We start from the raw sequence: 15090 nt of genomic DNA on the forward strand, positions 1-15090 counted from the left end.
TGCGTAACGGGCACCTCGTGAGGTACCCCGCCTTGATCTCTCTGCCTCCTCGCGAGCCAGCCTTATGAGGCCGTGCCTGAGGAAGCTCCGTGTCGTCCGCCCCGCGAGGCTTGGCCCCTCGCGAGGGTCTTGGGTCTGTGTTGATGAAGATGGGCCGCGCTAGGCCCCCTTTTGAGCCACGCTGCAGGCCGCAGGCAGGCAAGTCTGGTGACCCCCGTTCCCAGAATGCCGACAGTAGCCCCCGGGCCCAAGGCGCGCCCGGACTTGGCCTTGCAGGGAGGTGAAAGGGCAAGAGCGAAGTGCCATGGGCCCTAACAGCCTGCGGCCTTGGGCGCCGCGTGGCAGTTGACTGGACGTGGGCGCCTCAGCAACCGCGCGAGTTGATAAGGGAGCGGCATCTGCCTAGGCTTTGCTTTTTTTTGCTTTCTCCGGTTGCTGCTCAGATCCCCTTTCTTGCGCCTCTCCTTCCTTCCTCCAAAATTTCCAGATCTACTCCGACCGCGTGACCTAGGAAGCCATGGCGCCTCGTCAGTCCCCGGCCGGAGCTTGGTACTCGTCTGCCCTAGACTCGCCGAACGTGTCGGAGGCGAGCCTCGCCCGGTTGCGCCGGATGGCAGCGGCGCAGGGCATCGACGGGGTGAAGGTGTTCAAGGCCGGCTCCGCCACCCCTGAGGGCCAAGGGAGCTCCTTCTATCCGTTCTTTGTAAGCGCCATTGCTGCTGGCCTGGTGCCTCCCTTCTCCGAGTTCTTCTTCTCTGTCCTCCGCCATTATAAGCTACAGGCTCTGCATCTCCACCCCAACTCCGTCCTTCTCCTGGCAATCTTCGCCTATTACTGCGAGGCTCACGTAGGGGTGCAGCCCTCAGTGGCCTTGCTGCGCCACTACTTCTACCTCCGGACCTCTCGCGGTCCTGCTTCCGCGTACGCGAGCTTCATCGCATACGGTGGCGCCATTGCCATTTCGAACCCCGAGAAAAGGATTGAGGGCTTCAGGAGCAAGTGGGTCTTGGAAGATGCTGGGCGCATCCACCTTCGGCTGATCTTTCCCACGGAGCAACCCACGAGCTCCAGCGATTGGGGTCGAGCGGAGCTCGCGGACCCCCGCGCGAAGCTGGTGTTGGAGAAGATGGACGCGGATCTGAGGCCGGCCAACATGGAGGTGGCGAAGTTGACCGGCGCGTCACTGCTGAGGGAATTCCTGGAGCACCAGCTGGCTCCGCTTCGGCAGTACCCACTTCCGATGTGGAGGCCCCATCCGAGCCCCGTGGCCTTGGCGACGAAGATCTGGTTGCGGTCCTCCAATCTCTGGTCGGGGGCGATGTGGCGAGGTTGGAGGGCGCTCCTACGCCCTTGTTCCTCCGCGACGACTGGGAGCAGGTAGTGGAGTCCATGCTCGTCTTCAACGGGGACGGGCCCGTGCCCATGGAAACTCCCGGGGAATCGATGGACGTGTCCTCCGACGACTCCAGCGAAGAGGAGGAAGGAGGGGAGCGGGAAAAAGGGCCTGACTCCGAGGCGACTGACGGAGAGTCGAGGGCTCCCCTCCCCCGGTGCAGGTCCCGTGCTCTCCGCCTCTCTCTGAGTGATGACGACGAGGATGATGACGAGCAGGGCGGCGGGAGCTTGCCCCCAATCCCGAAGAAGGACAGGACTGGGCTGATCTCCCGCGGGTCTGCCCCGGCCCCGAGGCGGACTGCAGACGCGCCTTCCGCTCCCGAGCTTCCCAAGGTTGACCCTTCCAGCCGGCTTTCAGGCTTTAAATTTGGCCGGAGGCTGCCTGAGCTCACTGGCGACGACCCGTAAGTGCTTGATTCTTGTCTTTATTTCTTGTTTTGCTGCTGAGGCTTGACGTCCACATCTCTTGGATGGGCTGGCGCCCGCAGCAAAGAAGCCGAAGGGAGCTCCTGAGGTTCCATCCGTGGCAGCGCCTCTGCCCGTGAAGGAAGGTGACCGCGACGCACGGGCTTCTCCTGCCCGGTCGTCCTCGCGAGGCCTGGCTGAGCCGTCTGGGGCGAGCTCAGCCCCCATGGCCCAAGTGACTCCCGAGGTGCCTTTGCCTGCTGCCGCCACTACAGCCGTTGGGGCGCAGTAGGCTCCGCCTCAGGATGCTGTGGTCCCGCTGCTGCCTTCTCCTCCTACTCCACCGACTGCTGTCTCTCCGACTCCTCCTGCCGTTCTGGATCGTGCTGCTGCTGAGCTGGACCGGCTACGGCAGGATCTTCTTAGCGCCGACCCTCGCTTGGTGGTCGGGCGCTTGGAGCTGGCTTCAGGATGGATTCGCTCTGACGCTTCAATTCGGGCGGCGCTGGTCCAGGCCTCGACGGCTTGCGATGAGGAGAGGCAAGCCGTCCTTGAGGCGAAGGCTGCTTGTGACGCAGCCCTGGGGGAGGTGGTCGACGTCCGTGGTCGCTGCAAGGCGCTGGAGGACGAGCTGCAAGGCCTGCGAGACCAGCTCACGAAAGAGGCCCGCCTTCGCCAAGAGCAGGAAGAAGGCGTGAAGGCTCGCGAGGCGGCCGTCAAGGAGAGGGAGGTCAAGCTCAGGAGGCGCCGTGACCGCCTAGGTGCGCTGGAGCAGGAGTTGGGGGCGAGGAAGGTCGAGCTGGACGACAAGGCCCAGGTTCTTGCCGAGGACCGCGTGGCCTTCGCGGAGATGGAGACGAAGGCTCGCTCCTCGCTGAGGACACTTTACGATAGCGGCCTGGAGAGCCCGCTGGCTGACGTCGAGGACGGCCCCGCCAAGCTGCTTCCCTTCCTGGTTCGCGCTCTTGAAGATGTCGCCCTTGGCCTTGGCCCCACGGCCGAGGCCAAGGCGCGTGTCCTGTCTTCTGCAGCGCTGACGCGGGTCCTCACCCACATCTACCTTCGCGATCCCGGTGTCGACCTCGACAGCCTGCTGGAGCCAGTAAGCGGCGAGCGTGCCGCTGCCGCTGCCGAGGCCGTGAAGGGTCGCGTGGAGGCTCTGCTGGGGAAGTTCCGGGCCTTCAGCACCAAGCCGAAGCAAGGCGCTGCCGACCCCGCTGCTCCATGAGGCGAACCCACTCCACGCTGCTCCACCGCCACAAGTGACTCCGTTGTGGCTCCTGTCATGCCTTTAATTCCTGCACATGTATCATGCCTCGGGGAGGCGTTTAAACTTGCATTTGGCATTGAGATAACAGTGTGGACTGTAATATTTGCTTTTAAATTCCTTGAAATTTACGCTTTTCCTTCCTACTTGCTTATGTTCTACGCCGGCAGAGCCCGGCCCCGCGCATACCTCAGCCGCCATTAGCCCCGACCGGAAACCAGGACGGGACCAAGGAGTGAGGGGCTACGTGACAAGTTAGGCTCCTGAGTCGCGATGCTCAGGAGTCCCCCTTGGCACATGAACAACAAGTAGGGAGGTGTGATGTGGGTGGATCTACCGTTCTACGTCTGCAGAGCCCGGCCGCGCGCATACCTCAACCGCCGTTAGCCTTTCGGAACTAAGGAGTGAGGGGCTACGTGACCAGTTAGGCTCCTGAGTCGCGATGCTCAGGAGTCCCCCTTGACGCTCAAACGGCCTTCGTACTTTGGCTCCGCTCGGGGAGAGACGCGCGATGAACCAGGCCCGGGGGGCCTGGCTGGGTGGCGTGCGTCTGGGCGTGACCCAGGCGCAGCCCCCGTGCCCAGCCCCCTCGCGCGGCACTCCTGAGGGGAGGCGTTATGATGATGCTAGACACTGAGCTCTGGGCTCCCTGAGGTTGATGCGGCCCGGGGGCCGCCCTCAGTTGTTTATCACCAGCGCGGAGCATAGCGCTTCTGTATGTGTACGGGCATAGCCGCTCCTTGGCAGTGTCGTCAGCCAGCGCGGAGCATGGTGCTTCCACTGGTACGTGGGAGGGGGCTCCCCTCCGGGAGGAGCCCCCGGGGCGTGTATAGCCCCGCCCTGACACGTGGCTGGCATGGTAGGGCCTGGCGAGGTGTATCTAGGCACCCGTGAGCCAGCGTGGGACTCACGGGGCCCTACCTCTAGGCGGGTTGCGCCTGGCACTGGGCCTTATCTTGTGATGTGTCCCTGCAAATTTGGTTAGATGCCGTCACTCTACGTCCTCGGGTCCCGGCCCTCGAGCTGGTCTCAGCCGTCGCTGGTATGCCAGGTCGTGATGTCGTGGACAAGGCCAGAGGGTGAGGGCTGGAGAGCCAGTAAGAGCCTTGAGTCGCGATGCTCAGGTACCCCCCTTTAACGTGCAAGTGGTCGGCATGGAGAAGAAGAGGTGCCGTGGACAGGCATCAAATAATCAAGCATGGTGGGTCGAATGCATAGCCGGAAATAAATGCAAAAGGGATACATGCCGCTGGGTCTGGCCCGAGCGACTTGGGGGATGATGCAGCCCGAGGGGCGCCCCCAACAAGGTAAGCTAACAACATGAAATAAAAGGGATACATGCCGCAGGGACGGACCCACGTGGCCTGGGAATAATGCAGCCCTGGGGGGCGCTCCCAGCTGGAAATGAAACTTGAAAGATGTCACCTGATGATGTTGAGGACGAAGGAGTGTTGGCGTAGCAGACTTGGTGGGCTGCGGAAGCCGATCCTCACGAGCCCCCAGGCCCAGGGGCCTCGGGAGGCTCCGGAGGCGCTGGTGGCTCCTCGCAAACCATCTCCATCTCCGCCAGGCTGCGGAACGCCTGGCCTCTTGAGCCTCCATGATGCCCCTCATGAGGCACTGGTACGTGGCAGCCGCGTTCGGCAAGCCGTAAGGCATGCGAACGTAGCTGTGGGGTGGACCTTCGCAGCGCCCCACTCGCGAGGGCTAGAGGCGCTCCAGAGAGGCGTCTCGATTGAGCCCTGGTATGTCGATGCAGACGCGCAGCCCACCATCCTCGCCTGGATGGGGAGCCACAGCTGGTAGGCGGCGGCCGCCTTTCATGACTCTTGACTCCTATAGCTCCTGAATGGCCTTGCTGACGAACTTCTGAGGGTCTGGCCCTCCTTGTCTTACTCCTTCTTGAGGGAAACATGCTTCGAAACGCGCCTCCATGTGGTGCCCAAGCGCCTCCCTCGTGACCTTAGCCAGGTCGGTGGCCCTCCAGGGGAGAGCCCCCGAGCCCTGCCTGAGGAGGGCGCCGGGCGTGCTTTCATATGCGATGGAAGGACGTTCCCCCTGGGCAGGCGCGGGCCCTGAGGGGCCTGCCTCCTGAGGGGCCGGGCCGGACGATGTCTTCTTCTTCTTGGGGGCGGTCTCGGGAAGCCTCCTGCTTCCGCGATCCGGATCTTCCAGTGATGCGGCCTGAAGGGCTCGTTCCAGGGAACGCACCGCGTCCTTCTCTTCACAGGGCACCGTGATGACTCCGCCACTTCCTGGCATCTTGAGGACTTTGTAGCCGTGGTGAGTTACTGCCATGAACTTGGCCAGTGCTAGGTACCCAAGGATGGCGTTGTACGGCAGGCGAATGTGAGCGACGTCGAAGTCGATGAGCTCGGTGCGGTAGTTGTCGCATGCCCCGAAGGTGACAGGGAGGCGGACCTGTCCAATCGGGACCGTGGAGCCGTCGGTGACTCCGGAGAAAGGCTTGGTTGGCTGAAGCTGGTTGTAGGGCACTTGGAGATTGTTGAATGTTTCCACGGATAGGACGTTGAGCCCTGCCCTGCCATCGATGAGGGTCCTGGTGACCACCACGTTGCTGATGATTGGGGAACAAAGCATTGGGAGGACTCCGGCTGTGGCCGCACACTTGAGCTGATCTGCTGAGCTGAACGTGATGGCGCATGCCAACCACCTGAGAGGGCGCATGGCTTCGAGCTTGGGGAGGACTGCATTCACTTCGCGGGCGAACTGCTTGAAGATGCGTTGAGAGGCTGGGGCTTGAGCCCCGCCCAGGATGCAGGCAATCGCGCGCGGCTCCTGGAAGCCCCCAGCCCCCTCATCCTGATGGTGGTCCTCGTTTCTCCTTGGCTGCGGCGGCAGCGGAGGGAGGCCTGTGTTGCCTTGCGGGCGATCCTCGCGAGGCTGATCCCTCCAGTCTCCCTCGCGAGGCGGGTCTTGCCAGCGATCCTCGCGAGGTCGATCGCGCCACCCTTGGCGCAGGCAGTGGTCTTCCCAGCGTCTTGCGTTCCTTCCTCCTCCTCGACCGTAGCCCCGGTCACAGTGGTCGGGGCGACGACCGATCCTTCCTTCTCGCATGGCTCGGAGCTCTTGATATTCGTTGGTGTTGTGGGTGTGGAGGTCGTGGTACACACAGTACCGACTGCCCTTGGAAGATTCGAGCTAATCTCTGCCCCGCTTGGTGTCTGGTTCTGCCGCGAGCACGGCAGCCCCCTTGCGCTTCACATCCTTGGCCTTGGGCTTCTTCTCTTCTGGGTCTGTGGCAGGCAGCTCGAGGAGGGAGAGACGCCCTTCCTCAGCCCTGGCGCACTTGGTTGCCAAGTTGAAGAACTCCAAGGAAGTGCACAAGTCTTCATGCATCGCCAGCTCCTTCATCTTGACATCGCGCACGCCATCGGAGAAGGCTGAGATGATGGCCTCCTCGGTCACCTTGGGAATCTTGAGGCGTGCGTTGTTGAAGCGCTGGATGTACTTCTGCAGGGTCTCTCCGGGTTGTTTCTTGATGCGGCGCATGTCGCTCACGGCGGGTGGCCGGTCGCGAGTACCTTGGAAGTTGGCGATGAAGCGGGTGCGCATCTTGTCCCAGGAGGAGATTGTGTCTGGAGCCAGGTTCAGGAGCCAGGTGCGGGCCCCGTCCTTGAGCGCCATGGGAAACCAGTTCGCCATGACCTTCTCGTCTTCGTTGGCAGCTTCGATGCCCAGCTCATAGAGCTGGACGAACTCCGCAGGGTCGGCCGTGCCGTCGTAACGAGGAGGCAGGTCTGGCTTGAACTTGCCGGGCCACGCGACACTGCGTAGCTCGGTGGTGAAGGCACGACAGCCTACTCTTCTCACGAGAGGCCTTGGGTGACGGAGAGCTTGGTCTTGCATGTCCCCACGTGCTGCAGCTGGGAGCAGCGCGGGGTCTTGACGTGCGGGAGCAGGAGCATGGTCGCGATGTGCTGGAGCAGGGAGCGCCCGGGCAGCTTCTTGCGGGCGAGGGACTTCTTGGCAGCTCTGCCCTTGCCGCGCTGGCACCTGACGGAGTGGAATCTGCCCAGGGGCCACGCGCCTTGGAGCCATGGCTCCTTCTTGAGGAGGAGGCGGCTGGGGCGCCCCCGGAGCTTCGTCGCCCGCGCGGGGCGGGGTGCGGTGCAGCGGAACGGACGACGCAGGAGAGCCCCCTGCGGCGCGGACGAGCTCGGCGACGCGGTCGAGCCATTCTTCGTAGACGTCGTCAACGGGACGGTAGCGCAGGAGCTCGTTTGTCGCGATGAGCGCAGCTCGAGCCTCCATGGGTGCGGAGCGCGCGGGACGAAGAACCAGCTGGGGTGAGCAAGGGAGTAGCGGTGCGGTCGTCTTGCCGCACGGACGGATGCTGAGACGACGCTTGCTGCTCGTTCCCCGCCGGGCCGGTGGCGGCATTGACGGCAGGTGATGGGGAACGGCGAGGATGCCCGCCGACAGGAGCCGTCTGGGCGACGCGGGAAGCGAGAGCGGCCCGGCGCTCGGCGTGGGCCCGTCGAGCGTCAGACATGGACGCGATGGTCGGAGGAGAACGGGGTGGTGGAAGACGAATTCCGGCGCACCCCTACCTGGCGTGCCAAATGTCGGATTTCGGGTTCCGGTAGACCCTTGAGGTTCGAACACTGGGGTGCGCATGGAGATTTCGCCTTCTACCTACCTGCACCCCTCCGCCTCGCTAAGATCTAAGCTATGGAAAGAACAGCACAAGAGACACAGGGTTTATACTGGTTCTGGCCACCGTTGTGGTGTAATACCCTACTCCAGTGTGTGGTGTGGTGGATTGCCTCTTGGGCTGATGATGATGAGCAATACAAGGAAGAATAGCCTCACGAGGGTCTGTTCTTGGCTGGGGGGATGAACTGCTAGGAGGAGTTCAGTCGCCCTCCTCTCTTTCTCTCTGTGTGATGCTACTCGATCCGATCCTAGCTAGTTTCTCTCTTGGCCTCTAGATTCTCCCTTCTTGATTGCCCCCCTACCCTGGGGGTGGCTAGTCCTATTTATAGGCAAAGGCCCTGGGCCTCTTCCCAAATATTGAGCGGGAAGGGCGCCAACAATTGGCCATTTTGAAGGGGAACATCTGGTACACTTATCCTGACTAAAGTTGGTCCTCGCTTGCCAAAGGCTCTGGTGGTGACGCTGGCTTGGGCTCCACAATGAATTCCTCCCTGCCGTTGGACTGGTCTTGGTCTCGTTGCACCGAAACGGGTGCCTTTGCTTGATGCTCTCGCCTGCGCTTGCTCCCTTTGCACCAAAGAGGAAAGGAGGACACTACACGGCTGGCGCCCGCCTGGCGCCTTTGGTCGTCATGGCTTGCGTCACGGGCACCTCGTGAGGTACCCCGCCTTGATCTCTCCGCCTCCTCGCGAGCCAGCCTTATGAGGCCGTGCCTGAGGAAGCTCCGTGTCGTCCGCCCCGCGAGGCTTGGCCCCTCGCGAGGGTCTTGGGTCTGTGTTGATGAAGATGGGCCGCGCTGGGCCCCCTTTTGAGCCACGCTGCAGGCCGCAGGCAGGCAAGTTTGGGGACCCCCGTTCCCAGAATGCCGACAGATAGATCTCGTCATAAATTCACAACTCATCGGATCCCAACAAACACATCGCAAAAAGTCATTACATCAAATAGATCTCCAAGAACACCGAGGAGAACATTGTATTGAAGATCAAATAGAGAGAATAAGCCATCTGTCTACTAACTATGGACCCATAGGTCCGTGGTAAACTACTCACGCATCACCGGGAGGGCAGCAAGGATGATGTAGAGCCCCTCCGTGATCGAATCCCTATCCGGCACAGTATCGAAAAAGGCCTCTAGATGGGATCTCGTGGACTCCCTTGTTGGTTTCACGATTTTAGAGAATTTATAGAGGCGGGGTTAGGTCAAACGGAGCCACATGGGCCCCACAACATACTAGGGCGCACCCGGGTGTGTTGTGGGCCCACGATCCATCGTCTGGTCTTCTCCCGAAGCTTCTAGTGTCTCTTTTGTCCAGAAAAATCTCCAAAAAGTTTCGTGGCATTTGGAATTCATTTGGTACTAATATTTTGCGAAACCAAAAACAAGCAAAAAACAACAACTGACACTGGGCACTAAGTTAATACGGTGGTCCCAAAAAATGATATATAATTGCTTGAAAGTGTATATAGAACATCCAAGATTGATAATATAATAGCATGGAACAATAAAAAATTATTGGAAATATGCCCTAAAGGTAATAATAAAGTGGTTATTATTATGTTTCTTTAATCATGATAAAGGTTTATTATTCATTTTATAATTGTATTGATCGGAAACTTAAATACATGTGTGCATACATAAACAAATACCAAGTCCCTAGTAAGCCTCTACCAGACTAGCTCGTTGATTAAAAGATGGTTAAGGTTTCCTGACCATAGACATGAGTTGTCATTTGATAACGGGAAAATATCATTAGGAGAATGATGTGATGGACAAAACCCATTCGTTAGCATCACTACCAAAAAGACACATTCGTGACATTCTGGGCCGAATGAAATTGTTTTCTGTCATGCTTGTGACACTTCTATGACAATAATTGTGACAAAACCCGGTATCATCATAGATGTGGTGGGCTCCTACTTCTATGACAAAATATCATGACAAAAAATGGGCTTTTTGTCTTGGGCGGGCCGAAGACGCAGCTGCATGACATTCTTTGGGCCGTCCATGTGAAAAAAAACATGGTAGAAGCGAGGCCGAGGAAAATATCAGGGAGTTCCCGGTTATGGTGGGTGGTCGGGGGTCGTGAGATGCGCGTTTCTCTCGTACACGTACGCGCGTGTGTGCAAGGCATTGCGCTCTAACTGAACCCGAGCGAGGCGTTGGGCTCTAAATGAACCCGAGCGATTGCACTAGCTACGTTACTGAACCCGAGCGATTGCACTAGCTACGTTACTGAACCCGAGCGATCGATCCCTTGCTGTTAACTGAACCCGAGTGATTCCTTCGCTACTGCTGCTAACTGAAGCCGATCGAACCCTGCTGCCTCCTTCCCTTGATGAACAGTGAGCGTTGTTGGGGGGGGGTGGATGAACAGTTCCCGGTGGGGGATTGGATGAATAGGACCCCGTGATAGTAGAGGTCGTTGCCGCTGGATGAACAGGACCCTGATCGAGCCGGTTGGGGGTGGATGAACAGGACCCCGTTGAGGGCTGGTTGAATAGTAGCCGGTGGAGGGCTGGATGAATAGTAGCACGTGGAGGGGTGGTTGAACAGGACCCCATGGAGAGGGCTGGTTGAACAGTAGCCGCTGGAGGAGCGGTGGAGGCTGGATGAACAGGAGCCCGTGGATGAACAGTCACAGGTGGAGGCTGGAGGAGGTCGACGGTGGATGAACAATAGCCCGCGGAGGCTGGAGGCGGTCGACGGTGGAGATGAACAATATCCCGTGGAGTCCCATTTTGCGGTACGCCACACCCCTCCCGATGAAATGGACCCCCGTTTCGACTTTATCGCTCCAACACAAGTCCGTTTCCTCCGATTTGCGGGACGCCACACCCCTCCCGATCAACAGGACCCCGTTTCGACCGTAGGAGGTCCAAGAGAAGTCCGTTTCCTCCGTTTTGTGGCATGCCAGACCCCTCCCAATGAACAGGATCCCATTTTGACCATGGCCGGTCGAACACAAGGCCGTTTCCTCCGTTTCGCGGTATGCCTGGCCTCGTTTCCATCGGTTGTTCCGTCCAAGCCGGTTGGCTCCCGATGAACTCGACGTATTCCATTGCCTCCCGATGAACACGACGCATTTTGTTGCCCCCCCATGAACACGATGACGACACTAGTTCTCCGTTCTGACCCAGCCATGTACACGAGCCCTGGCCGTACGTATGCGCGAGTAGGCGTTCGAGACCCCACCCGTATGTACGTACGTGGCCGTATTTACTTTTTTGCACCCTGGCCGCTGTACGTACATGTACATGCTACATGCGTGCCTCTACTACGACATGTGTGCGCCTCTACTACGACACGTGCGTGCCTCTACATCAACCACTATGTATGTACACGTTCGCGACCAGAATGACAATGCTGCATACGCTTCGACCAGGTGGGTCCCGACTGTCAGGCACTTCCTTGCGTGCGAAGATGTAGTTGGTGGGTCCCAGCAGTCAGGGGGGAAACATTTTCTTCGCGAAATACGGTGGCCCGTCTAGTGGGTCCCTGTTGTCAGGTGGAGGAATCATTATTTTCCGCGTAATATGGAGGCACTTCCTTGCTGCGGCCGTGGACCCAGCTGTCAGCCTCTCCACGTAAAGTATCTTCCGATGGAAGTCGTTCCTTGACCACGTTGACCATGCTGCGCTGAGAGCACCAGGGCGGTGGACGATGGCAAGGCCTAGGAAGGGGACGACGCAGAGCCGGGGAAGACGCAATAGTGGAAGCCCACGCGGAGAGGGTACAAGGGTTCACTCATTCGGCTGTGGTGTGAGGCTGCCGTCGCCACAGAATAACAGGGGTGTGGGTGAGTGGATGGCCTGGCCAACGGTGGGAGTAGTAGGAGGTGGTGAGGCCTCCACGGCATCACAGCCGGCCACGGGAGGCAGGAGCACGCGGCACGACCGGTGCTGGTTTGGGCGGCTGGAGCAAGAATACCAAAGGTTGAAGAAGCACTACGGCCGTTGGATGGACATCGTACGGTCACTGGAGCTAGAATCGTTCATATCGACTAAGTTGACAAAGCCCTCCGTCCCTGTCATCTTAGTAGGCCCACAAGTCAGCCTCCCACTATGGTGGGTCCCAGCTAGCAGGGGGAGTATTCATTTTTTGTGCGTAATAAGGAGGCACTTCCTTGCATGTGAAGATATAGCTGGTGGGTCCGACCTGTCAGTCTGGGAACATTTTTTTTCATGAAATATAGAGGCCCTTCCGGTGGGTCCCAGCTGCTAGGTGGAGGAATCATTATTTTGCGCATATAAGGAGGCATTTCCTTGCGTGCGGCCATGGACCCAGCTGTCAGCCTCTCCACGTACAGTCCACTTCCGATGGATGTCGTTCGTTGACCACGTTGACCACGCCGCGCCAAGAGCACCAGGGCGGTGGACGAAGCGAGGCCTAGGAAGGGAACGAGACGGAGCCAGGGAAGACTCGGCAGTTGTTTCCCACACGGAGGGGAGTACGAGGGTTTACTGGTTCGTCCACCGTCGCCGAAGAATAACAGCATGTGCGGGTGGGATGGCTTGGCCAACGATGGGAGTACGGTCGGGCGGTGAGGCCCGCGCGGCAGCATAGCCGGCCGCGGGAGGAGGGAGCAGGCAGTCCCGCCGGCGCTTGTTTGAGCGGCTGGAGGAGGAAGAGCAGAGATTGAAGAAGCACGACGGCCGTTGGATGGACATCCAACAGTCACTTCTTGTGCGTTAACCTTTTTTTATGAAAGCCTCAAATCTGTGGAAAACAGCATACAACCCATCTGCCATTATTTCTAATAATTTACAGCCCATTTGCTAATTCTTAAGGCTTTTTTGGATCCCATATTCATTTTGTTAGCATTACAGCCCATATTGTGGCCACGGTTAAAAAATTATACAAAAATTTGCATATTTCAGTGCAGTCCGAACTGTTTTTAATCCCGAAATTTCGAGTCACATTCAAACTGATTTAAAAAATAAATGTATATCAATATAAAATCCAAGAAATTGTCCACGAATAAAAATCAATGGAATTTGAAATCTCGAAATGAAAAAAGAAATTTGGAACTAATTGACGGTTTGATGTGTTTTAAAAATGTATAGCCCATTTCTCATTACTGATAGGCCATTTTCTGGGCAAGCCGAATGAAGCTCTCCTCGTCTTGAAAGATTTACAGCCCAATAGGCCTGACAAAGCGACTTACTTGACAAAGCACAAAAAAACTGGGCTAGCCATTTTCAGAAAGAAAAAAACTATTGGGCTAGTATGTGGTACACATAAAAGAAAAGGGTGTAGTTTTTTTATGTGTACCACAGCCCAGTTGACACCCAGTTGACAACCATCATAGAAAAATTAGATAAATGCCACTGAAATTATAAAAAGATTCATAGAAATGCCACTGCAATTTTTGCAAACTTTGAAAACGCCACTGCAATTTTTGCAAACTTCGAAAAATGCCACTCTAGACTTCGAAAAATGCCACTAGAAATGGCATTTTCAAAGTTTGGAAATTGCAGTGGCATTTCTCGGGATCACCAGATTTGTAGTGACATTTATCAAATTAACCCAAAACAAAAATAACTGGGCAAGCTGTTGGGTCCCTGCTGTTAGCCGCTCGTTGTGCAATTCTCTCGTTTATTGATTACGTTGACAATGTCATGGGACCCAGATGTCAGAAATCCATTAGGAGGAGCCATTTTTATTGGCTTGAAATAAGGAGGCACTTGCTTGCATACTGCCATGACCTTGATGGGTCCCTGCTGTCATCCTCTCCACGTACAATTATCTCCTGATTGTGTACGCGTCAACCTGGTAGGCGCACAAGTCAGCCTCTAAACCCGTGGCGGACAAATACAACCCATTTAAAAAATAACATCCCATTCCATATGTTCAAACGGAAAGTTCAACATTCAGAGCAAAGTAACATGTCTGATCCAGATATAGAGTACTGAACTTCCACGTTGACAACAATCATAGCCAAGTTAACTATCTACTCCCACTAATACTCTAGTAGTGTACAAGTACTTGCTACCTCTTGAGCTTGCGTTGGATTTCCCCGAAGAGGAAAGGATGATGCAGCAGAGTAGCGTAAGTATTTCCCTCAGTTTTTGAGAACCAAGGTATCAATCCAGTAGGAGGCCACACTCAAGTCCCTCGTACCTGCACAAAACGATAGCTACTCGCAAACAATGCGATTAGGGGTTGTCAATCCCTTCACGGTCACTTACGAGAGTGAGATATGATAGATATAATATTTTTGGTATTTTTGGTATAGAGATGCAAATTGAAAAGTAAAAGGCAAAGTAAAAAAGCAAATCAAGATTAAAGTGATGGAGATTGATATGATGAGAATAGACCCGGGGGCCATAGGTTTCACTAGTGGCTTCTCTCAAGAGCATAAGTATTCTACGGTGGGTGAACAAATTACTGTTGAGCAATTGACAGAATTGAGCATAGTTATGAGAATATCTAGGCATGATCATGTATATAGGCATCATGTCCGTGACAAGTAGACCGAAACGATTCTGCATCTACTACTATTACTCCACTCATCGACCGCTATCCAACATGCATCTGGAGTATTAAGTTAAAAACAGAGTAACGCTTTAAGCAAGATGACATGATGTAGAGAGATAAATTCATGCAATATGAAATAAACCCCATCTTGTTATCCTCGATGGCAACGATGCAGTACGTGCCTTGCTGCCCCTTCTGTCACTGGGAAAGGACACCGCAAGATCGAACCCAAAGCTAAGCACTTCTCCCATGGCAAGAAAAACCAATCTAGTAGGCTAAACCAAACTGATAATTCGAAGAGACTTGCAAAGATAACTAATCATACATAAAAGAATTCAGAGAAGATTCAAATATTATTCATAGATAGACTTGATCATAAACCCACAATTCATCGGTCTCAACAAACACATCGCAAAAAGAAGGTTACATCGAATAGATCTCCATGAGAGAGGGGGAGAACTTTGTATTGAGATCCAAAAAGAGAGAATAAGCCATCAGAGGCTATGGACCCGAAGGTCTGAGGTAAACTACTCACACTTCATCGGAGGCGCTATGATGATGTAGAAGCCCTCCGTGATGACGACCCTCTCTGGCGGAGCTCCGGAACAGGCCCCAAGATGGGATCTCGTGGATACAGAAAGTTGCGGCGGTGGAATTAGGTTTTTGGCTCCTCTTCTGATCGTTTGGGGGTACGTAGGTATATATAGGAGGAAGGAGTACGTCGGTGGAGCATCGAGGGGCCCACAAGGCAGGGGGGCGCGCCCCCCACCCTCGTGACCGCCTCTTTGACTCCTTGGAGTAGGGTCCAAGTCTCCTAGATCACGTTCGGTGAGAAAATCACGTCCCCGAAGGTTTTATTCCGTTTG

This window comes from Triticum urartu, chromosome 4A (genome assembly GCF_056163025.1).
Source record: "Triticum urartu cultivar PI428250 chromosome 4A, HENAU_Tu73, whole genome shotgun sequence".
NCBI lineage: Eukaryota > Viridiplantae > Streptophyta > Magnoliopsida > Poales > Poaceae > Triticum > Triticum urartu.